The sequence below is a fragment of the Chlorocebus sabaeus genome, chromosome 11 (genome assembly GCF_047675955.1).
Source record: "Chlorocebus sabaeus isolate Y175 chromosome 11, mChlSab1.0.hap1, whole genome shotgun sequence".
Classification (NCBI taxonomy): Eukaryota; Metazoa; Chordata; class Mammalia; order Primates; family Cercopithecidae; genus Chlorocebus; species Chlorocebus sabaeus.
In genome coordinates, this window is record NC_132914.1 from 24,200,171 (window position 1) to 24,226,631 (window position 26,461).

The following is a 26,461-nucleotide window of genomic DNA, read 5'->3' on the forward strand; positions in this document are numbered from 1 at the left end:
GGACATTGAAGCAGGTTTTGCAAAAACTAAACAAATGAGAATGGTTTTATTTTAATAACATTTTCAGTAGAAAAACCTGCATTTGGCTGGGGCCTGGCAAATGATATATATGTTTTATGTAGTTGCTGTGACAAACATCAAAGAAAGGCATTATTTAATTCTGTAGATGAAGAAACGGGGATTCAAAGAGATTTAGTATACATCAGATCTACCTGGGAAAACAGAACTGACCACCAGTAATTCGGTAGAGGGCATTTGATACAAAGCACTAGTTAAAAGGATGTTAGAAGTGCTAAGTGCTAAAGAAGGTACAGTAAGACAACCCCAAGGTTAGCAACAGAAGGAAGCTGCTATCATCCAAAAGGAGGCAGTGGCATTCATAGAGCCCAGAAGCTGTCCACCAGGGACCTCCCTGGAAAGGTATGTCCAGCGAGTCCTGGGATCCTGGAAGAGATGCAAGCCCTTTGGTGATCCAACAGAATGGGGAAGAGGTGCCCTGTCATCCTGCTTCCTGCCCCCAAATCTCCCACCACAGTGGTGGATCTCAGCCCTGAATTTTAGTTCGCAGATAACAGCTTCTTGAAGTACAGAGCCCAGCAGGGAATTGATCTCAGAGCACGCAAAAAGGATCAAGTCATAGTAACATTGTCATGATTAGGATCTCGGCCTGTCTCCTCCAACTGCTATGCACTTTTACTGTACAACAGTGTAAGTAGAGCTTGCCTCTTATCTTTTCTTCTCACATTTTACAAATGTGATATTTCTCATGCTCAAAAATATAGCTCTTGAAATTTCTAGCTTTACTCTACAGCACTCAATGTTCTCTTTCTGTAAAAAACAAAAGAGTGATGTCCATATCCACAGAAAAGTGAAGGTAATTCTGCCAATTTGCCAATGACTTATTTCACAGTGTTGAAAAGAATGTGTTTATAAAAATGTTAGCTGGTTTTCTATGTTATTTATTTATATCTTCATATGGGATGCACATGAGGACCATCCTAATTTTATTTGAGTATTAAGATGGTAGATTTTTATTCCCCTTAAACCTAGTTTCACAAAATTATTTTCAGGATAGATAGTAAAATAGTCGTTGATAGCTTGACAGCCTTGGTAGTATCTACATACATTACTCAAAAGATAACCTGTCTCGCTGTTTGCTAAAGTCACTTTGAACATATGCAGCCTACATGACAGCTGGCAGAATGGTTAATTTTAAAGCTCCGGGGTGGGGGGGGGGGGGTTACAAGAAGGCAAGATGGACAATAAACTGAGATGCCCAGAAATTATCATTTACTCCAAGATTCTCTATCCTCTGGGGGAACTTTTTCCATCACATTTCAACATGGAAATTTTTCCTCAGAGTTAGGATCAGTAACATCATGAACAGACCAAGCAAATCAGTTAAAGTTTTTAAAGAGATAGTAAAGAAAGCTGTGGCACCACACGGACGGTGTGAGGGCTCTTCCCTCACACCAAAAAAAAAAAAAAAAAAAGAGGCAACAGGAATTTGCAGAATGTACAGTTGACCCCTGAACAACAGGGGTTTGAACTGTGTGGATCCACTTATACACAGAGTTTTTCAATAAATATATTGGAAAAAATTTTGGAGATTTGAGACGATTTGAAAAAACTCAGATGAACTGCATAACCTAGAAATAGTTTTTAAAAATAAGAAAATGTCAAGTATGTCATGAATATATAAAATATATGTAGCTTCTAGTCTTATCATTTGCTACCATAAAACATACACAAATCTATTATAAAAAGTTAAAATTGATCAAAACTTACATACATAAACACACACTGTAATGGTGCCATTTGCAATCGAGAGAAATGTAAACACATGTAAAGATGTATTATTAAATTGCAACTGCATAAAATCAACAGTAGTACACATACTGTCCTACTGGAATAACTTCGTAGCCACCGCTTGTTGCTATGGTGGTGAGCTCAAGTGTTACCAGTGTCCGCTTAAGCCATGCTGTGACGCTAATCATTTCTGAGTGAGCAGTTCGTCTCTGCAGTAAATTGCGTGTCACAGTAAAAAGCGATCTCTCGTGGTTCTCGAGTATTTTTCATTGTGTTCGGTGCAAAACAGTAAACCTTGAATAACATCATGGGACCCATACGAATTGCCACTAATGATGCTGGAAGTGTTCCCAAGAAGCAGAGAAAAGTCATGACATTACAAGAAAAAGTTGAATTGCTTGGTATGTACCATAGATTGAGGTCTGCAGCTGCAGCTGCCCGCCTTTTGAGAAGGACAATTCATCTTGTAAACAGATGATATAAACTTAAGGTATCCACATATACAGTACAATACTATGAATGTGTTTTCTCTTCCTTATGATTTTCTTAATAACATTTTGTTTCCTCTAGCTCCCTTATTGTAAGAATACAGCATATAATACAAATAGCATACAAAACATGTGTTAACCGACTGTTCATGTTATCTGAGAGGCTTCCTGACAACAGTAGATTACTCATAGTTAGATTTGGGGGAAGTGAAAAGTTACATGTGGATTTTTGATGGCATGGGGGTGTTGGCACCCTTAATCCCCACAGTGTTCAAGGATCAACTGTACTTAAAATGGAAGCCTGTCACTTAAATATAAGTATAATTAAAAATCTAGAATCTGAATTCAGAATTTGAATTATAAACAGTTGCAGATGGGAAGACTCAGAGTTCTCTGTGGCTGGAATTCTAACTCCAGTAACAAAATGCAATAATCGCTCCACAAACTGACATGGAAACAAAGAGGAGACCCAGTGGACATTTCAAACTTACTCCCTGAGAGAAGACGCTTGCTTTAGCCACACTCACCTCTATGCCACATCCACCGCTTCCTGAGAAATTAAACAGAACTACACCATTTCTTATTTACAATCAGCTATGTATTTATTTCCTTTTAGATGTTCTGAATAATTGACAGAATTTAGTTCTCATTTCAAACTCTGGCTACCTCTATTCTGAGTGGAGACCCTGAAATTTTCCCATAGTCCTGAATTAAAAGAAGAAATGTAATTGCTACTGAAGGAAAATATTTGGTTGTATCCAACTGGCAATTGCTCTTGAGTTTCTGTGCCCAGTGCGCTGATCAAGGGAACTGAATAATGTAGTCAGTAAAGGCAGGTGCTCTGGGTGCATGGGTTTGAATCCTACTCTGCCACTGACTAACTGCAGGCATTTAATTAATCCAAGTTCTTTGTGTCCTCTGTGCCTCAGTTCTCTCATCTATAAAATGAGGCTAATAATAGTACCTTCCCATATTGTTGTTGTAAGAATTAACCAAGTAATGCGTTCTGATACAGTGCTTCTCCAACCTGAATGTTCTTTACAAATCACTTGGGAATCATGTTGAAATGCAAATTTTCTTTCAGTAAGTCTGGGGTGAGGACTGAAATTCTGCATTTTTAACAAGCTCTAGATAATGCTGAAGGTGTTCGTCTGTGAATCACACTTAGAGTAGCAAGGCGTCATAAAAGTGCCTGGCACATAATAAAAGTTAAATAAGTACTATGTACAGTATTATTATTTCACAACATCCACTGTAGAATCGTGGCTCACTATATCTCGTCCTATCTGGCTGTCACATACTACATACATCATGTTGCAGATACCATCTTCAAGAGTAGTTATGTTTTTCTTCTACTGGCCTGCCTTAGTTGCCCCAGGCTGAGTCGTTTTACTTTTGCTGATCCTTCCTTTTCCTTACCACATCTACTGAAGAGGTCTTTCTCTATTTTCTCAATTATTATAGAACATATTTTCTCTAATATTTTTGCAAAATGACCATGTATCATCTTTTGAGAACTTTCATACTGTGTTAGTATCTTTCTCTCCAAATAGATTGCACGTTCTCCTGTCTCATCAGCCTTCTGTATCAACCCCTTTTCCTAAGCTAAAGCTCTGTGTGTCTTAAGTGCTCAATTAATGTGTTTGGTCATTTGGAGTTGGAAAAGCCATTGCTCATCCATACTTTCTTCTTTCTAAGTTGAGTTGACAAAGGTTGGGATATGAGATCCTCTTTCTTTGTACAATTCCTGGGATACCTGGCTTACTACATTTATTTTTCTAATCCAGTTTGAGACAGAGATGCACAACATGTTTATTTCCATTAGAAAGGAGGGCAACGTGAATAGATTCCTTCCAAACATCTCCTAGCACTGCCAAAATCTTTAAGGCTGCATGTGAAAGATTTGAGGCTAAAAAGTCATACATATATTTTCAAATATTCTGAGTGTCACTTGTGCATCACAAGTTCTTCTGATAAACATTTTTGATGTTTTCTGTCTCTGCTAAAAATTTTAACTTGCTTCATGTATGTGTCTGTGCTGGTGGTTGGATGATTTTATAAGAGATTCTTCTGACTTGAATGGAGTCTTTTTGGTACTTTCAACTTTACAGGTCTAAACAGAAGAGAACATAAAGATGTAGACTTCACATTCATGAAGACCTAGGTTTTAATCCCATCTCCACTACTTCCTGACTCTGTGACTTAACAAGATACCTAAAATTTTTGTTCCTTAGGTTTCTCATTAACTACATTAGAGTAACTAATAATTTTTGTATATTTGTCCAGTGTCTGGCACAACAAAAGTGATCAATGAATCTGAGCCATTCTTATTGAAGAGAATTATTTTCATCTTTATGAAATTCAACCTGAAGTTTATGATAATCAAGTTCTTCCATAAAAGTCATCCAGTATAGTCATTCCTCTCCTCTTTTGTGAAGCTTCTTCTCCATAAATCAGAGCTTCACTCGAAAACACGTAATTTATGGACCAATAAGGATTTATTGAGTGCCAAATCAATTGAGTGTTTAGCACAACATAGGAACCATGAGTTGAATCAGAGGGAGTACAAGGAAGATTCATGTCCTAATTTTATAATAATCCCTTAAGATTGAGTTATTATGTTGTTTTATTCTGAAGAGTTGTTTCTTTGGCTTGTTTTCTTTTTTAAAAGGTCAGGAATATTAAGATTGTTTGTCTTCAGTTTTGGTCAATCAAAAGAATGAAGATAGGAAGAAATAAATAAAGGGCGAATAGCAACAACAGAAGTCAGGGAGGCAGGGACAGAGGGACAGTAGGGAAAGAAAGAAACCAATTGCGTTAAGAAGAAACTGATAAATAAGCAGTCAGGTGAAATCTCTCTAGAGAAAGGACAAATGAGCACAACTTGACTTTCATGTAACCCTTAATCTATTTAGAGAAGGAAGAATTGGGAAATGAAGTACTTCTCAGCAGTAGTTTAAGTGAAGAACTAAAATTAATTTACTTGACTTTCCAGCTATGAGACTTGTTTATACTCTATAGAAACCACAATTTCACACTCCTAGATTCTAGAACAATGTTGACAAAACAAATTCCTTGAAAAATCAGGCAAACTATTCACCACCAACTGCACTGCATCCAAGATGTCTTTATTGTGTGAGATAATCACCCTTCTACTAATTGAATAAAGCAAACTCCTTTGGAACCCAGAAAAATATATTTGAAAGAGGATGGACATGGTTACTAGGGTCTTAATTTAAAAGACTTGTTGTTACTTCACATTAATTTAAACAGTAAAAACTGTGAGAACTCTATCAATACAATTGAATAGTTATACTGAGCCAACTTTTAAAAAATGTCAATGGTCTAAAAATTTTTAGGCTAAATAAAGAAGAACAAACTTTTAAAGCAAGATTGCACTTTTTATTTTAATTATTGGAATGCTAAATGGATATTATTGATGCAATTTGATCCAAAAGTAAAATTATCATAAACAAATCCAAAAATGAAATTATTGTAAACAATTATAGCCAAGATTTTTACTCTGAAAAACTGACCTCAAGAAAAAGTTACATTTAAAACATATTGTATGCCAGATAATGTTCTGCTATATTTGTATTAATAAATGTATATGAAATAATCATTTTTTGTATGATAAAAAACTAATGCAAAGGAGCTGGATCATTAGTTGCTACAAAATATCCATGTATTACTGTATTACATTAGTTAGCTATTGCCAGAACAAAGTTACATACAAACAAAAGAAATCTCAGTGCCACACTATTAGAGACATTTTTTAAGGTAATATAGCTGTGGGTGGGGAGGAAGTTTATTGACCCAGTTGGGTGCCTCTCATTCAAGTTGGGCATGGTTACCTGCTGGGGTTTCTGCTTAGGTTTACTTCGTGTGTGTTTATGCTTGAACTCATGTTGACAAGGCAGCAGCTAATGAGAGGAAACTCCTCTCATGTCAATGGCAGACAGCAAAAGAGGACAAGTAGAAATAGTCAAGGTCTCTCAAGGTCTGGCCCTGCAAATGGCATACCCTCTCTGCTACCCCATTCAATTGGCCATAGCAGAAAAATTGTGGGAAGATCTGCAAAGCCACATGGCAAAGAGCATGGTTATAGGAAGGGCCTTTAATTATGGCCTGTTATGCAGCCCAACACCACAACCATCTTCATATAAAACAATATCATTGTTAATAACAGGAAGGACCACAAAGGACAATTATAAATCTATGAACATTTCCAAAGAGATATCTGAATGGAAGTTGTCTAACTGGAAGAAGACCCAGTTAGAGAAATATACTTATAGTATATCAGTGAGGAAAAAAGAAAGGTAAAGTCTCAACTCAAATAACTGAAGAATGATGCAGTTAATATCTACTAGAAAGCTCAATATTTAAAAAGCAAGAATGTTAAAAATTGAATTTGGAAAAGGATCTATTCCACAGCAAATTTTAAAATCCAGATTTTTTCTGTTCTTTCTCTTTCTCTCTCAAATAAGAAGGGGAAACAATGCAATATTGAAAATATGCTTTATTCTTTCATGTTATATATATATGCACATATATTTCATATATTTATGTACTATATATATATACACACACACACACAACACATATGAATGTGTCAATGTGTCAATTTAAAAATTCAGTCAGATGACGGTCTACCATTGAATGTTATGTTGATATAATCACTACAGTTGGAAGGTGCTGAGTGTCATGGTGAGGCTCAGATGGTACCATAAGAAGCCAGGGAAGAAAGTCTGTGTTGGCCGGGCACGGTGGCTCACGCCTGTAATCCCAGCACTTTGGGAGGCCGAGGCAGGTGGATCATGAGGTCAGGAGATCGAGACCACCCTGGCTAACACGGTGAAACCCCGTCTCTACTAAAAATACAAAAATTAGCCGGGCGCGGTGGCGGGCACCTGTAGTCCCAGCTACACAGGAGGCTGAGGCAGGAGAATGGCGTGAAGCCGGGAGGCGGAGCTTGTAGTGAGTGGAGATTGCGCCACTGCATTCCAGCCTGGGCGACAGAGAGAGACTCCGTCTCAAACAAACAAAACAAAACAAAACAAAACAAAACAAAAAAGTATGTGTTAACTCTGCCCTGAATATTATCTACTTCCCTTTGGGGTTTTTAACGGAGAGAGCCAAACTCAGCTACCATTTCACTAGCTGAAGAGGCCCTAAAAATTGAGATGGTGACATCTGAACAGTTTTTAGTGAAGTTCAAAGAGTCGAACTCACAAATTCCTCTGAGCTTCCCTTCCTGGCAGAAGCAGCCCCTGTTCCACTGTCTGAATCTAACCTCCCCTTGCGTAAAGACCTGTAATGACTTCTTATGAAGGCATGACTTTGAAAAGAACTGCTGGTCCTCCCTATGACCCATGTCTACTGCTTCTCAATGTCTCTAGACTCAGATCTAATTAGATCAGAAATACAAAGTGTGAACAGGTAGAGATACCACAGACCCCAAGAGAATTTCAAGATTTTTGCCAGTTATTCCTGAGGAATACGTGTGTGTGTGCGTGTGTGTGTCTGTAGGTTCTAAAGATGATAGAACAGGGTGACAATAATGTGATATTTGATCTGATCGAATTTATTGATATTGGTACATAAACCAGAGACTGATAATTCAAAGGGGGATGATAATAATTTTATCAATTTACTTGAATGACTAACATAAACCTGAACGCACAGTACCCAGCAATAAATGAAGTATAAATGCCCGAACTTTCTTGGTATACTGTAAAATGGAAACAGGTAAACCAAATGTAATTCATGGACCAAATCCAGTCTGCAAACTGTTTTAGTAAATAGAGTTTTATTGCCACACAGCTATACTTGTTATTTTATGTATTGTCTTTGGCAACTTCCATACCAAAACTACAGAGGTGGGTAGTCATGACACAGATCATATGGCTCACAATGCCTAATTTTTCTCATCTGGCCCTTTAACGAAAGTGTTTGCTGACCCCTGCCAAAATCCAAAAGTCAAGGGAGGGGCTGGAGTGAAACTTACTATGTGTGATCTACTTACCTTCCCCATATCTATTTTTTCTGGTGAATCTAGAGAACTCTTTTTTCACCAAGACCCTGAGAAATGCATAGGTAAAGGGAGCACCAAGATATCTGAAAAACTCTATAAGTCAGGAATGCTGCTGGGAAACATTACTACTGAAAAGAGCTCCCTGATTCTAACAAAACAGATGGAATCCTGGAATAACAGAGGTCAAGTGGAATACTTAATTGCCAGTGACAAGGTGTGGATAATTACCGAGACGTGCAGCCAGGCTGCAGCAATAATCTGAATGGCCTGACCTACAGAAACCTTTGTTAATGATTAAATGATCATGGTGACCCTGTAACTGGTATAAATGGACATTCTACTAAAGTCTTACTTGATTTCTAAAAGCAAAGTGAGTCACAGCCCACAACACTCTTGCCAGCTAGAGTCAATCCACAGACCGAATGAAGTAGTTCTCTTTGAGGTTCCCTTTGAGGAAGAATCCTATTACACTGCCAAAAATTTACATGGAAACATTCGTCCTAGCCTAACCAAAGGGACCTGTGTTCATTTTCTAGGGCAGTCATGCATGGGAAAAAAGGGAGAAAATACCTAAACTTTTCAAGGATTACTACCCTACATGTGAAATGATGCTAAACCCTTGGGACTCCAAATCTCACTGGTCCACTGGCCCATCAGAGTGTGGAATTAAGGCAATCAAGTGAAAAATGGACTTTTGGCTCAGATCCATCCTACAGTAGGCCCAGTGGATTCCTGAACCCATTGTCTAGCAAGGCCATGTGTTTGTAACAAAGAACAATTAACCGTTCAAAAAGCATCTCTTGGATGGCACTGGGCCACAGTAGAGAATAAGAACATAATCATGAAATATTGAACGACCGTGCAACTAGATAACGCTCATCATGAGCTAGGCATTGTCAAACCTACAAGTCATACATTTGCATCAGACACAGGAGCAAAGGTATATATTAAGATTGGACACAGGTAAATTACATGACCCAAACCTTATGTCATCTGTCTACGTTACACTTATTCCTCTTCCTCTGCTCACATTTATTGCCTGTTGGGGAATTTCCTATGATCAGTTGCCAGAAGATGAAAGATACCCAGGTTTGGTTCATCGATAACACAGCTCAATATGCTGCAAGACAAAATTAAAATGCTAACCCATAAAGGCCTCCATGAGGGGTGGCCCTCAAAAACAGTGACAGGAAATCCTCTCATTGGTAGAGATTCAAGCAATACCCCTGGTCTCCAACTTGGTGTGGAAGTGGAAACTGCCTAAGGTAAGAAAATAAATAGACCCTCTCAAATGGTTCAGTTGGTTGCTCATGGTCTAGAAGACAATTTTGGAGGACCAGGAAAAAGAAATCTGGTGAAAAAGCATGACGGTAGACTTACAGGAGTGGATTCAATGTGTCTCACATCAAGACCTCCCAGAAAGCATATGTTGCATTGAAGCTATTACACAACCAGTTAGATGGGATGATTCATCTACAGTCAGTCCTTGGCCAGTCCAGTACTTCTGCAATTGTCCAAGGATCCAAATGCCATGATGGCAAGAATGGAGGCTATACATGGGTCCCATAGCATGAACTTTCATTCATTAAGGCTTATCTAGCTACTGCTGCTTCTGAATATCTGACTCAGATTTTCAGATTGATATCTTTTGAGTACATCAACCAGGCTCTTACTGGCAAGTCAGTTATATCAGACCGTCCATCCTATGAGAGAGAGTGATATGACCTTCCTGAAATTGATAAGAGTCTGTTTGTGGGTTTGTTTTTCCTGCCCACCACTAGCACCACTACTACCTGTGCTGTTATCCAAGAACTCATCTATCATCATGGGTTCCTTTATAACATGTCCTTTCACCAAAAGACCCATTTTGAAGTATGACATTGAATGAAGTATAACAATGTATACACAACTATGGGGTACATTTGTCCTACCAAAAACCACATCACCAGAGCCTGCTAGCCTATTAAATGTAAAGCTGAGGTTCCAGCTTGGGTGTCATACACAATAGGGTTAGGACACTTTTCTTCAAGATGAGTTCAGGCATGTAATGAGGAATGGTAGAGGAACTTGAGGATACTTGCAGGGAAATTGGCTTTTTTTTTTTTCCTGAGTGAAATGGGATGCCATTAGAGAGTTTGAACAAAAGAGTGAAATGGCTTAACTTATGTTGCACAGAAACCACTCTGACTGAAGTGGAGCAAGGGCAGAGCAGGATGACCAGTTAGGTGACCTATTGTAATAAGCTATGCAAGGGACGATGATAGCTTCGCCCAGCTGAGAGCAATGCAGGTAGTGACAAATGATTGGATTTGGGCTATAATGTGATGTTAAAGCCACAGAATTTCTTCTTTTAATTTGCATTCATTTACTAGTGAGTTAAACATTTTATCAGGTAGATGGATCACATGCATGCTTTCTTTGTGATTTTCCAATGTATTTGTTCCATCATAATAAAAAATGGCAGCCCAATGAAGGAAACAATTTTGATACTTATTTTCATTCAGTAAACAGATTCAAAATCCCCCAAACAGGATACTTGAAGACTCAGATTATGTTGCCTTTTCTCTGTAAAAGTCTCTTGAAAAACTCAAATCTTCATTAATCTTTCCTTTAGAATGTTTACTTTGTGTCAATCCATCTGAAACCTGATTTTTTTTTCTTATATTTTCTTTTATACTATTTTAAGTCCTTACATACCAGTTCTTTGTGATTGTTATAACTGAATTTTAACTCCCACCCTCAAATTTATGTTGAAGCCCTAACCCCCAATATGACAGGGTTTGGAGATAGGGCCTTTAATGAGGCAAGGGTAAATGAGGTCATAAGGGTAGAGCCCTAATCCAATAGAATTGATATCATTACAAAAAGAAGAAGAGAAACCAGAGAGCATTCCCTCTGTCCAAGCAAGTACAGAGAAAAGGCCATAGGAAGACACTATGAGAAGGTGGCAATCTGCAAGCCAGAAAGAAAGGCTTCACCAGACACCAACCCTGACAACACCTCGATCTTGGTGTTCTAGCCTCCAGAACTGTGAGCAAATAAATTTCTGTTGTTTAAGCCACCTCGTTTGTGATACTCTGTGATGACAGCTCTTGTAACTAAATACTCTTTATATATTTGGACACATGGCAATTGTTAAATAAAGTTTTGTTGAACTGATCAGAGGTGAAAATTAAAATACAGTATCTAGGATGGTTATAAAAAAGAAGCAGCATATGCAACAACGAATAAAACAGGAGGTTCTGTCTGTGTAAACAGGAAGTTTTGACCTCCAAATATTCTGCAAGTATTTATTGTTTGCAACCTTGAAGATATTTTCCTTTAGGAATAATGTGATAGTTACTAGTGAGATATAGCTGGTTCAGATCTTTTCATAGTCCGTTCTTTGCTCCCACTCCCCTTCACCATGATTATTTTCTTATCATTGAAGTTTCAGCATAAATACTATTTCTCAAAGAGGTTTTTATCTCACGCACACTACCTGGAGTTGCCCTAGTCACTCTGTCTCATTATCCTAGTATATTTTCTCCATAACATTTATCTCAATTTGAAGTTATCTTATATGTTTGTTTTTTTTTATTTCTCATGAAAATATAAATGCCGCATGACCTTGTTTCTTGCTCACTGCCATATTTCTAGCATCTAAAAAACATCATAGGGATTCAATAAATATTATGTGAGAGAAATATTTTTAGAACTGACTCAAGAAATCACAGAACCAAATTTATGGTTTACAATATGGCCCACATTCTGTGAATTAACTTCAATTAATCCAACATTTCTACCCATATTTTCCTTTAGCATTAATCTTAGTTCATCTCACCATGTTATATATTTTGTAGATTGTCATTATATCTGAATATCTTTGCAAATTGTTATAAACGTGTTTTGAAGAAAGCATATAAATAAGCAAACAAAAATCAAAGTTAAAATCCGAGATTTTGATTCAAAGGTGTTTACTCTGTCATGAAAATGAAGTAGACCACAAAAGGAGCGTTTTGATTATAAACGACAACTATGCACTATGTAGTATTTCTCCTAATGGCTTAAATACACTGGTTTGATTTTTCCAACTGTAGTAGCCTGCTGTTGTTCCCTGCCACCTACCCTTTTCTATGATTCATTATGTGCATTTCTCTGTCTTCCTCTCCATCCCACAGGGCTGACCTCCAGAGCTACATTGCTCAAGTCCCCTTGCCATCTGGCTTCCAGTTGGATTCAGCCAATGGCAGGAACTGACAGGAAAATGGAGGATGGGAGGAGACAGAAGTTGAGTATTTATCACCCTGGGTTCATGCCCATACGCTCTTCCTGCCTTGCCACTGTCCTGACAGTGACAACCTTCTGCTTTGACCTTGGATCCCATCAGACCCTTTGTCTTTCACAGCTCCAGCATCCTTCATGATTTAGGAACATCATTCCTACCCCTTACTCTCTCAGACCTAAGGGTGGCAATGACTTCTCACTGTTACTAATCTCTAAGGTGTTTTTATCTCCTTGGCTTCCTTAGTCTTGGCCCACACAAATAATTCTTTCATTTACTATTCTTTAGTTAAACTCTTTGGATATGCCATCTTTTTCTTGCCAGCAAGGAACCTGATTGCATCTAATAATGAAAAGTTCCCTGGCTGTGTTTTGGTAGAAGAGGCAAGTAGTAAAACTACTCCTAACTATACCTTCATTCAGTACATATTGAGCATGTAACATATGCAATGCACTGTGCTCTTTGCTATAATAGCTACAATGCTGCATAAAACATGACTTCTGTTCTCAAGGGAATAGTTAAACAAAGGGGAAAGTAACATAAATTATTCTGTTTATTCTAACGTCAAAAGGGATGATTCTTTTTGTCTCTATATTGGCTGAGATCCCCAAATCTGAGAACAAAAGATATTGGTACCTTTTCACAATAAAAAATGTGTCAGAACATCCTTATAGAACTTTGTAAGAGACGACTCCCAAAATATCAGGCAACACTTAGCCATCACTCATTCTCAGAGTACATAAGGATAGGGGAGAAAGAAGATGTCAAGAGAACCTTATTGGTACCTACTACAATGTCTTTATAAATATGAGAGATTTGGGAACTAGTATCTGACTTATGTCTGAAAAACAGTCTAAATTTTAAAAGCTGGCTAGGTCTTTGTTATTATAGAATATTCAGAAGAATGCACCACAATCTCATCTGCAGTGAAGAAAAGGTGTGCTTCCCTGGGGCCAAATGAGAACTCTGATGAAGGGATATGATTCTGAAATGTCTTGGAAGAAACTGTGCAAAACCTTAAACAGGGAAAAGTGGACTTAAACACTCCAGGGATTGGGTAAGAGGCATAAGGAGCTAGTGCATTGAAGCCAAAGTTCTTAGTGGAGGAATCTCTGAGAAACTCATTACGGGAAGGATTAGCATTTGGACAAGTGTTCCCATGCCAGACTGCACATTTACCAGTCAAGCAGTAGCTTTGTATCTACCCTCACCTCTTTTTTTCTCCCCATTTGTAGTGGACTGAAAGCTTATGTTTTTCCAAAATTTGTTTGTTGAAATCTTAATCCCCAAGGTGATGGTATTAGGAAGTGAGGCCTTTGGAAGAGCTCTGCCCTCATGATTGAGATTAGTGTCTTTATAAAAGAGACCCCAGAGGGTTAGAAGCTAGTGAGTCCCTTTCACCATGGGAGGACAGAGCAAAAAACTGCCATCATTGTGCCAGAAGTTTGGGCCCTACCAGATACCCAGTCTGCCTTGATCTTGGACTTCCCAGCCTCCAGAATTGAGAGAAAAAAATGTCTGTTGTTTATAAGCCACTCCATTTATGATATTTTGCTATAGCACCTAAATAGACTAAGACACCATTCTACTCCCAGAAGAACCCTGAGACCACACAGTGAATGGAGGTGATGAGTAGTAAGGCAGGGTCGGGAAAATAAGATTTCTCAGGCTAAGCTGTGAGAGGAAATAAGTTTGAATTTCATGAGAGATTGAAGATCTAATAGAAAATGAGATAATTTTTTTATGTTTGAAAATGAAGATAAATGATTTGGCATAATCCCAGAATATCACAAGATTGAGAAAAGACTTAGAAGACCATGAAAGAAATGCAGTGGTATGAAAAAATGAAGTTGCTTTTTGGTCGGCCTCTATCTAATCCAGTTTACTCAATAACCTCATTAATACTGTAACCGAAGGAAGAATGAGTGTTGTATTAGTCTGTTCTCACGTTGCTAATAAATACATACCCAAGATGGGTAATTTATAAAGGAAAGAGGTTTAGTTGACTCACAGTTCCACATGGCTGGGGAGGCCTCACAATCATGGCTGAAGGGGAAGCAAGACATGCCTTACATGGTGGCAGGCAAGGGAGCTTGTGTAGGGGAACTTCCATTTATAAAACCATCAGATCTCGTGAGACTTATTCACTACCACGAGAACAGTTTGGAGAAAACTGCCCCCATGATTCAATTATTTCCACCTGGGACTGACCTTGGCCTGTGGGGTTTATTACAATTAAAGGTGAGATGTGGGTGGGGACACACCCAAACCATATCAAGTGTGACAGGAGAAAGATCTCAAATTTACATTTTGGCTTGAGTAAGACCATGTTTGCTCAGGCAATAGATATAAATACATTATTTAAATTTACCAGTTCCTACTAACCTGTTGGTAAAAATCATGTACAATTTAGCTGAGATAATTTTTTACCATATTACCCAAAGAATTCCAAGACTGTATTCAAACTTGCAACAAAACTGCAGCAATTTTTAAAAAACCAGTTTTGCTAACTCTACTTTTGAATTTTCTTGTATATCAACCTTCTCATATGATTTTAATTTTTCTGGATCCAGGATCGAGGAAATTCAAGGCAACTTAGATACAGTACAAATAATAGTAATACAGTAATAATAGAAGTAGTACAATAATAATAACTTTTAAAGTGCTAGACACTTATGATACTACTATGTGCTTCATATGTGATATATTTTAAAATTTCAAGATTCCTAGGATATACTAGATAATATTGTTTCAATTTCCAGATAAGTGCATATGTTCTTAAAAGTCAGACCTGATTAAAATTTTAAAAAGAAAGGTAGTTCTCAACTGTAAAAGGCCATTAGTCTATAGCGAAAGCAGATTTCACTGAGACTGTGATTTGTGAATTTTTCTTTTCCTACCACTTAATAAAGGCCATAACATAACCAATTTAGAGAAGATCATTCAACAGGGTATTTGTCAAATGAATTAATAATAAAAAATGTTGAATGAATATCTAAGACTGAATTTTCTATACCTTGTAACAGAGGTTAAATAATATAAAATAAAATTTAAGTCCTTGAAAAATGCCTATCTCAAGTAAATATAAATTCTTATGTGACAAAAAATGACAAAGAGGCTTTCACCACTGATCCCACATAAATGAAAACTACCATCAGAGAATATTATAAACATCTCTACATAAATAAACTAGAAAATCCGGAAGAAATGGATAAATTTCTCCCAAGACTAAACCGAAAGAAGTTGAATCCCTGAATAGACCAATAACAAGTTCTGAAATTGAGGCAGTAGTTAATAGCCTACCAACCAAAAAAAGCCCAGGACCAGACGGATTCACAGCTGAATACTACCAGAGATAAAAAGAGGAGCTGGTACCATTCCTCCTGAAACTATTCCAAATGATTGAAAAGGAGGGACTTATCCCTAATTCATTTTATAAGGCCAGCACCATCCTGATACCAAAACCTGGCAGAGACACAACAAAACATGAAAACTTCAGGCCAGTATCCCTGATGAACATCGATGCGAAAATCCTCAATAAAATACTGGCAAACCAAATCTAGCAGCTTATCAAAAAGCTTATCCCCCACAATCAAGTCAGTTTTATCCCTGAGATGCAAGGCTGGTTCAACACATCCAAATCAATAAATGTAATCCATCACATAAACAAAACCAATGACAAAAACCACATGATTATCTCAATAGATGCAGAAAAGGCCTTTGATAAAATTCAACACTACTTCATGCTAAAAACTCTCAATATACTAGGTATTGATGTAACATATCTAAAAATAATAAGACCTATTTATGACAAACCCACAGCCAATATCATACTGGATGTGCAAAAGCTGGAAGCACTCCCTTTGAAAACCGGCACAAGATAAGGATGCCCTCTCTCACCACTCCTATTCAACATAGTATTGGAAATTCTGGCCAGGGCAATTAAGCAAGAGAAAGAAAGCAAGCATATTCAAATAGGAAGAGAGGAAGTCAAATTGTCTCTGTTTGCAGATGACATCATTCTATATTTAGAAAAACCCATCATCTCAGTCCAAAAACTTAAGCTGATAAGCAATTTCAGCAACAGCTCAGGACACAAAATCAATGTGTGGAAATCACAACCACTCCTATACAGCAACAATAGACAAGCAAAGAGCCAAATCATTAATGAACTCCCATTCACAATTGCTACAAAGAGAATAAAATACCTAAGAAAGCAGCTAACAAGAGACGTGAAGGACCTCTTCAAGGAGAACTATAAACCACTGCTCAAGGAAATAAGAGAGGACACAAACAAATGGAAAAATATTCCATCCTCATGGATAGAAAGAATGAATATCATGAAAATGGTCATACTGCCCAAAGTAATTTATAGATTCAGTGCTATTCCCAGCAAACTAACATTGACATTATTCACAGAATTAGGAAAAAAAAAAAACTATAATAAATTTCATATGGAATCAAAACAAGAGCCTGTATAGCCAAGACAATCATAAGCAAAAAGAACAAAGCTGGAGGCATCATGCTACCTGACTTCAAACTATACTACAAGGCTACAGTAACCAAAACAACAGGGTACTGGTACCAAAACAGACATATAGACGAATGCAACAAAACAGAGACCCCAGAAATAACACCACACATCTACAACCATCTGATCTTCGACAAACTGGACAAACACATAATGAGGAAAGGATTTCCTACTCAGTAAATGATCCTGGGAAAACTGGCTGGCCATATGAAGAAAACTGAAACTGGACCCCTTCCCTACACCTTATACAAAAATTAACTCAAGATGGATTAAAGATTAAATGTATAACCCAAAACCATAAAAACCCTAGAAGAAAACCTAGGCAATACCATTCAGGACATAGGCATGCTCAAAGACATCATGGCGAAAATGCCAAAAGCAATTGCAACAAAAACCAAAATTGACAAATGGGATCTAATTAAACTAAAGAGCTCCTGCACAGCAAAAGAAACTATCATCAGAGTGAACAGGCAACCTACAGAACGGGAGAAAATTTTTGCAATCTACCCATCTGACAAAGCTCTAACATCCAGAATCTACAAGGAACTTAAACAAATCTACAAAAAAAAAAAAAAAAAAAAAACAAAACTCATCAAAAAGTGGGCAAAGTATATGAACAGACAATTCTCAAATGAAGACATTTATGCTGCCAACAAATATGAAAAAAAGCTCAACTTTGCTGATCATTAGATGTATGCAAATCAAAACACAATGAGATACTATCTCATGCCAGTCAGAATGGCAATTATTAAAAAGCTGAGGAACAATAGATGCTGGTGAGGCTGTGAAGAAATAGGAATGCTTTTACACTGTTGGTAGGAGTGTAAATTAGTTCAACCATAGTGGAAGACAGTTTGATGATTCCTCAAGGATATAGAACCAGAAATACTATTTGACCCAGCCATCCCATCACCTAGTATATGCCCAAAGGAATTTAAATCATTCTACTATAAAGACACAAGCATATGTATGTTTGTTGCAGCACTGTTTACAATAGCAAAGACATGGAACCAACCCAAATGCCCATCAATGATAGACTGGATAAAGAAAATGTGGTACATATATACCATGCAATACTATGTAGCCATAAAAAGGAATGAAATTATGTCCTTTGCAGGGACATGGATCAAGCTGGAAGTCATCATCCTCATCAGACTAACACAGGAGCAGAAAACCAAACATTACATGTTCTCACTCATAAGTTAGAGTTGAATGATGGCAACACATGGACACAGGGAGGGGAACAACATGCACCAGGGCCAGTCGGGTGGTGGGTGGCAAGGGGAGGGAGAGCATTAGGACAAATAGCTGATGCATGGGGGGCTTAAAACCTAGATGATGGGTTGATAGGTGCAGCAAACCACCGCACACGTATACCTATGTAACAAACTTACACATTCTGCACTTGTATTCTGGAACTTAAAGTAAAATAATTAAATAAAAAACTCATATGTAACTATTTCATCTCATTGATTTTAGCACTACTTATTTGCTGCTAAATGTGGTAAATATTCAGCTCAGCAATTAAGGATATTAACATCTTGACAATCATGATGCCCTAATTGAGGTTATTTGGGATCTATTAAAATCTGATGGAAATTTTAACCCTGTGAGAGAGATATTAACATACAACAACATTTTTTTTTAACCAGAAACCTTAAGGCACCCTGACGGTAAGGACCTGATCTAAATGGACGAAAACTGTGAAACTGAAACATAGTGATTTCTAGCAACAGCTCTTAAGCAGTTGTAATGGAGGGTGTTCTGCACAATTCCCAAAGCATAACATGACATATTTGGCATTCTGCCTGTTGCATAGATGAAACAAACTCACAGTTCTCTAACTCCAAATTCAGCTCCAATTGCCGCATCCTTCGTGGAACCTTCACTGAACTCCACAGACCAACGCAGTCTCTCTACCCTCTGTGCTTCTGTAGAACTTAGTTTAAACCGTTAAATCAGTAAAGAGCTGGGTTAAAAAAAATTAAAGCAAAAAAGATTAATATGAATGAGCACAGGACAACAATGTCCAATAGATTTTAGTCATTTCTGGATTAGTGTCCTGAGTTCATCCCTGGATTTCATCTTTAGAACAGAATAATGCAACAATGTGCAGATTTCCATGAGAAAGAAATAGGAAGAGGAAGACAGAAATGGCCACCTGTTGTCTTAACATCCTTTCCAGGAAACCTGCAGCTTGTATCTTATTCAAGATATAAACAAATCTAAATACTAAAGGATTGTGGTGGTATTTGGGATATGTGTGACTGCTAAAGAGGCTTAGATACAGTGTTTGTTTTTAAGAAGATAGCAAATTTGTGAAGAAGTAATCAGAGTTTCAGCTGCAATGCCTATTGCTTGATTTAGCAGAATACAGAAGATCAACAGACATGCAGACCCTGGAGTCACTTCTTGTCTCAGGAAATGTTCTTTTCCTTAACCTTATGCACTGCTACATCCTATGCTGCTTTCACCTTCCCTCAGTATTTGAGAGTGGTACAAGTAAGTGTAAAGTTTTATATGTACATATACACATATTTATATAATTAACTAAAATATATAACAGTGGGCAAAAATTATTGCAAATGTAATATTAGAAAATAGAAGACTATCCAAATAGTCATCCTCAAATCTCAAAACATAAACTAAACATTAGACTAGGTGTAAGAAGGGCTGAAAGTTTAAGTAAATAATCTTGTGCATTTCAGTGGATTCTTTCTAATGGGAATAATAAAACCAAATATCCAATTGTACTTTAGAAAAAGCGGTGATTTTGTGAGAAACCTTTTTCAATTATTGTACACTATTACCCCAATTTTTATAACAAGCTGCCATCTCTATTTGCAAAGGGAGGAACAAAAACATGTATCGTCTGCTGGCGATGGACTCAAATAAGAGAATTTCAATTGTTCCAAATTTTAGTGGTTTATTTACACAATTCAGTCCTATTTAAGAATCTCTGATTGGTAACAAAGACAACTGAGTTTGGACCCAAGTATTTGCACTAAAGCAGTGACACTTTAGATGTTTACTTTCTAATCTCTCTTAACCATAAATTTTTCCTTCTGTATTTGGGGATAATATATTACAGAATTTGGGAAGTAACTTTTAACAATATATGAAAAGCACTTGGTTAAGTGCCAGGTAGCTTGGAGGCCTCAACAAATTTTAGTAATAGCTATGGAGGCTATCTTAATTTTCAGTGGAAAACAATCACGTCTTTTAGTCACATCTGATTCAACAAAATGATCTGGAGAAATTGTACTTAAGGGACTCACTATTAGATAAGATCTGAATTCAATGGTTCTCTAAGCTGCAGCTTTGAGGGAGACATGCCCTGAGGTTATCTCAAAGGAATAGTTACAGTTATTACAGTAATCCTAATAAATAATAAAGTGTGACTGATACAAAAGTAATTCATATTCATGGATTAGCTGGGTACATAGGTTTAATAATATTGACATTACAGTAATATGCTTAATAGCACATTGTCATCGTATCATCTGTTAAGTATTTCTTACCAATGCATTTCATATCCTTGCCTAATAATAATTTGTTAAAGGCAATGTAGCTGCACATATTAATTCTTTCGTAAATGTGAACATCACATTCTTGAATGGCACATAACTTAATTCATGATAACTTGGGTTGCGATTACATGAATAAAAACTCAGCCTCATCTGAATTGGAAGATTGCACATTTGTAGCCTTATTATAGTTAGGAAATTGAAATGTGAAAGGAGTGACAACTGCTAAGATATGCAACAGAAAACATTTGACTACATGCAGTGTAACTGTTCTATGTCACCTTGCCACTCATCCCTTGCCATTTTAACCTCTGATTCTGAAATGTATAGCAAGATGGTTAAGAATGAAATGACCTCTCCCCTCAGACACTCAGATTATATATACATGTTCATTTCACCTTGCCTAGTTCAAAATAAAATTGATAGAGCTCAACTAGTTACATTTTCATCTATCTTACTTATAAGAGCATATTATGTTTCATTCACTTATTCAATAAGCATTTATTGATCACCTGCTACTCACCCGGCAATGGGTTAGACACTATAGATCCAAGATGAAAGACATATTTCCTATCTACAAAGCACCATAATCAAGAATAGAGATTATATAACAAATTAGAGATGGAAGAGACAGATAATGGGCAAACTGCAGCAATACTTGTCAAAACTTCTTGTCCAAAATGTACCTACTTACGATTTTTAAAAACTCATCAAGCAAGTTGTTTGCCTTCTAAATAATGTTATTCTTATGAAAGGCAATGAAATACAAGATTACATAAAGATCCTTTAAATGATTGATGTTAAATGTGGTAGGCAGGTCTGATTTTTATGTCTTCCTTATTACTCATCATATAAATCTTGCTAAAATCCATGAGATATCTCTTCTCCTGCCATGAGTATTCTCATTTTAAATATTTTATTTCTTGTATGACCTTTGATTTTGCATACTTTATACAAAGTATCTCCTGTGATAAAACTGATAATCTTGAGACTTAAACAAATGGATCCATTAGACTTCAATTGGGATGTTCTCATTTTATTGAAAAGCTTCAACAGAGGTAACAGATTGTTTCATCTTTTGTTTCTACACACAGATTATGTCTGCTTTGCTTTCCAGGTAGTGTGAATAAAGAATTAGGCAGATCCTATTATTCGTCTCATATTTTTCTCCTCCCCTCTCAGACAGCTATTGTTCTCATTTTTCACTATTACTTGAAGAAAAACAACAACAAAAACAAAACAAGCTGATTCTAAAATTCATGTTGATATTCAAGGGACCAAACATAGCCAAAATAATCTTGAAATAAAAAGTAAACAGCTGCAATACTCGGAATTCACAATTTTCAAGTTTACTACAAAGCTACAAGAATCAAGACAGTGTGGTACCCGCATGAGAACAAACATGTAAATCGACGGAATAGAATCGACAGTTCAGATATAAACCCTCCATTTACTATTAATTGATTTTTTTAACTAGGGTTCCAAGACAATTAAATGGATAATAATAGTCTTATCAACAAAAGATGATAGGACAATTGAATACCACATGTAAAAGAGTAATATTGTACCTTCTACTTCACATGGTACACAAAAATTAACTCAGAATGGATCCAAAGCCTAAAACTGTAAAACTCTTAGAAGAAACATTAAAGTAAATCTTCATGACCTTGGATTAAGCAATAATTCCTTAGATAGGTTCCCAAGTACACAAGAAACTAAAGAAAACACGTGTAAACTGAATACCTTCAAAATTGAAAACTTCTTTGTGTCAAAGGACATTATCATAAAAGTAAAGAGATGATCTACAGAATGTGAGAGAATATTTGCAAATCATATCTCTGATGAGAGTCTTGTCTCTAGAATATAAAAGGAACTTTTACAATTTAATAATGAAAAGATAACAACCCAATTTTTAAAATGAACCAAGGATCTGAATAGAAACATTTTTCCAATGAAAATATACAAGTGGCCAATAAACACATGAAAAGATGTACATTATTAGCCATCACAGAAACGCAAGTAAAAACCACAATGGGACATCACTTGATTCCCAATAGGATGGCTATAATAAAAAAGACATAATAATAGATGTTGGTGAGGATGTGAAGAAACTGGACTCTCATACACTGCTGGGGATAATATAAAATGGTGCAGCCGTTTTAAAAAACAAAACAGCAGTTCCTCGAAAGATTGAACATAGAGTTATCATATGATCTATCAATTTCACTCCATGTATGTACTCAAGACAAATGAAAACATGTATCTACACAAAAGCTTGTATGTGAATGTTCATAGTAACATTTATATTTGCCAAATATCAAAAACAATCCAAATGTGCATTAACTAATTGATTACTTATTTCACTCAGTATAATGTTTTCAGTGTTCATCTATGTTATAGCATATATTAATACCTTATTTCTTGTGATAGATGAACAATATTACAATAAATGAAGATCTCAAGAGAGCAGCCAGTCAGATAAGAGGCTGACACAAAGAGAATAGAGCACTGGCAGCTCTCTCTTAATGTTTCAAAAGCATTTTGAAGATTAAGAAACTACCAACTCCATTAAATGTCACTGAGACGTTGAATAAAGTTAGGACTGAAAACTCCCCCTGAATATGTTGATAAATTAACCTTAACAGAGTTCTTTGAGTGAAATAGTTGGACTGAGTTCAGGAGAGAAAAGGAGAAAGCAGAGAAAACTAAGAAAACAAACATTGCCCAATCCTGTAAGGACGTTTATCACACAGAGAAGCAGAGAAATGCTGCAGAAACTGGAGAAAATATGTGGTTAAGGCTGTATGTTTGTAATTTTTAAGAGATCAGATATATTATGGTGTATAGAACACTAATGGAACAATCTAGTGAAGCTGGAGAAGTTGATGGTGTAAATAACCTAAGGCAACCAGATTCCATATCTCACTTCTAATCCTTTCAAGCCAACCACTCCTTCCAAGATATTATTACAAAGGCAACACTCATATAGATACAAATCTGCAAGAGGGAGACAGATAATTTTATCTATCAGGTAATGGGAAAATGTGGAAGTTCTCTCCTGGTTGCTTCTGTTTTTATCAATGGAAAATGAAACACGCTTCTGAGTTGAGAGTACGGAGGAGGATAGAATATTACAATTTTTAGGTATGCAATAGTCACCTGGACAGTGAGGGAGTGAAGTAAATAGAAAAATAACTAAGAAAACATGATGACATTGGCAGGCACTATCAAGGGCCCATAAGCAGTTTGTGGTCACAAATTCAATTTGAGGCCAGACATTATAGATGTTTGACTCTGATTGCCACATTCCGCCCCTTGAATGTAAGCACATAGCAGGAGGAGAGTTGGAGTTGAACAAGTTGGTTTTTTACCAGGTGTGTAATACAGAGGGAGAAAGAAAAGAAAGTAGAGATTCATGCAAGGGAATATGATAATAATGGATATGGATGGACCATGCAATCTGAGCATAGTTGGGAGAAATATGTCGATAAAAATGAAGTGATAGTGCAATGGCAGTGGGGTCAATGGATTGGAGGTTCTGGTTTGGTAAAGAATTAAGGAAATAAGACAACGTGAAAGGGAATTATAGTAGATAACAGTCAGAGAGTATAATAATTTAAACCGAGCAGCTGGAAATCCTGCAATTACTGGTGATGACTTGGATGAGGGTGAGACCTTGGGAGTGGGTGGCTGAGGTTAATGGAGAACAAGATCAGTGAAGGTGAGGAAGCCAATAGCTGAGGGGGTAGAACTTGTTTAAAATGGATTGTCCATGGAGATACTGAAATCACAAAGACAAGAAGAATAATGATTGCAAAATGGCTAGTGGAAGGAAAGCCAGCCACTATTAGAGAAAACTAAAAGGGAGCATTTTTGTTAGAACCAGCAGATTGTGATTAGGGCAAGAGAGTAAAGGGATTATTCAGCAAAGAGACTGAAAATATAAGAGATTTTTATAAATATCTATGCCAGAACATACGTCTATAATAGGGAAATGTTTGGGATCTTGGGGAAGGTAGAAGATGTGGTCAGAATGGCATATACAGAGCTATGTAACAAGTACAGTGTGCATGGCTAGCTCAAGTTTACAAACTGTGTTTACGATCATACAGTAGTTTGAAAACCTTAAGACAACATAAATACATGAACTCTCATTTTCCATCAAAAGGAAAGATTTGAAAAGTTTAGCCATTTCATCTAATTTTGTGTTTGTGGAGGGAGATATGTCAGAACACCTAACCATGTGCTGGGAGATGCTGTATTGATTAGAATTCTTTTCATTTCCTTTGAGTATAGCCAAGAGCTTTTTTCCTCACACAGAATACATAAGGACTGAGTATCTGTTTGCCAGCGGACCACTGGATGGGATGAAGACAGCTCATTCTTTATTCCACTTCGATCTCTGGCCTGTCTGATGGTACTGTCAACAAGGGGGTGACACAATGCCAAGTATCGTTGTGATTTTTATGACCTGGACATCTGTCTAGTATGTACTAGACTAGGACCACAAGTTCTGTCACAGAGGCCATGGAAAAACTGCCAGATGGTAATGAATTTTAGCCACTGCTGACTTCAGCTGGATACAAACAAATGACCTAAGGGGACCAGATTCCATATCTCACTTCTAATCCTTTCAAGCTAACCACTCCTTCCAAGATATCATTACAAATGCAACAATCATGTAGAAACAAACATGAAGCCATGGAGGAGCATTAAGGTGCATAATTTGGACAACACAGCAAATATAAAACATGTTTAGGCAGAGATTGAACCAAAAAAATTACATTTTTTGTAAACCTTTGTATTCCCTTACCTCATCTCAAAAAGCCAGAAACAGAAATAATGAAAATTTGCCACGTTTGTTTTCTGTTCTGTTAACCCCAAAATAGAAAAGGTTATTGCAATCATTACCTCACTCACAACATTCACAGAATAATGTATCTGAAAGATGAAACATTTTAAAACCAGGCTTATAGCCAAAGGACAGGTTATTTTGTTCTGACGAATGTAATTTTCTAATAAATGAAGTGTTTTGTTTCGTTTTTCTTTTCATTTTTGTTTTGGTTTCTAGTCTTACCAACTTATCCAAATGTTTAGGTACTTAATTCAACAACATAGTAAATGGAAATGACTATTTAATTGTCTGCAGGGCCTACTAATGAATCTTAGTTTGGATGGCAGGAGACAGTAGACTGGATTTATACTTACCATGGCCTTGTTATGTTCACAAATATGAGATCTTACTAATATGAGATTGAATTCCTGTATTTTTTCTCTCTCTCCCAGAAATGAGGAGAGAAAGAATCCAACCTCATTTATGGTCAAAATAGTTGGTGTTCAAACTAATTAGCTCCAACTAATTAGTGAATTGAGAGCTAAAAATAGTAACCTTATATCCCTAAGTTCATTTTCTAGACATAAATTCACATAGTAAATTGCGTGGGATCTTAGTAGGAACTGTGCAGAAAGAATGCGGTAGAAAAAGTAAGAAAGATCCAATTTTCGGTCATTTTTATTTTAACACACTGTCTAAATATGAGGATTTCAGGTCCTTTCTTCCATACGCCAAGTTGGGCTACAAAGGAAACTTTTTCCAGACAGATTCTCAAAGGCCTACGGCACGTGATTCTTTCTTATTGTTCAGCTATTAGAAGTTTTGATAAAAGTTCAGTATGAAATGTTGGTTTAGAGGCTCCATATTTTAAGAGTAATGTAGAGAAGTAAAATAAAGTTTAAAATAAATGCAGTCTGTGAAGAAATAGCCAAGAGGAAAATAGTTGCACAATTACCTGGATGTGTAGATCTCCT

The 26,461-nt window shown here is 36.7% G+C and overlaps 1 long non-coding RNA gene across 1 annotated transcript in view; it reads right to left on the bottom strand.

The window, feature by feature from the left end:
- LOC140712842 (uncharacterized) overlaps window positions 1-19,118 on the bottom strand; it is a 231,258-nt gene extending 212,140 nt beyond the window's left edge. Inside the window, exon 1 of the long non-coding RNA XR_012094649.1 lies at window positions 18,961-19,118. This is a non-coding gene — a long non-coding RNA (uncharacterized lncRNA). The remainder of the gene's footprint in view (window positions 1-18,960) is intronic.
- Window positions 19,119-26,461: the final 7,343 nt, after the last annotated feature.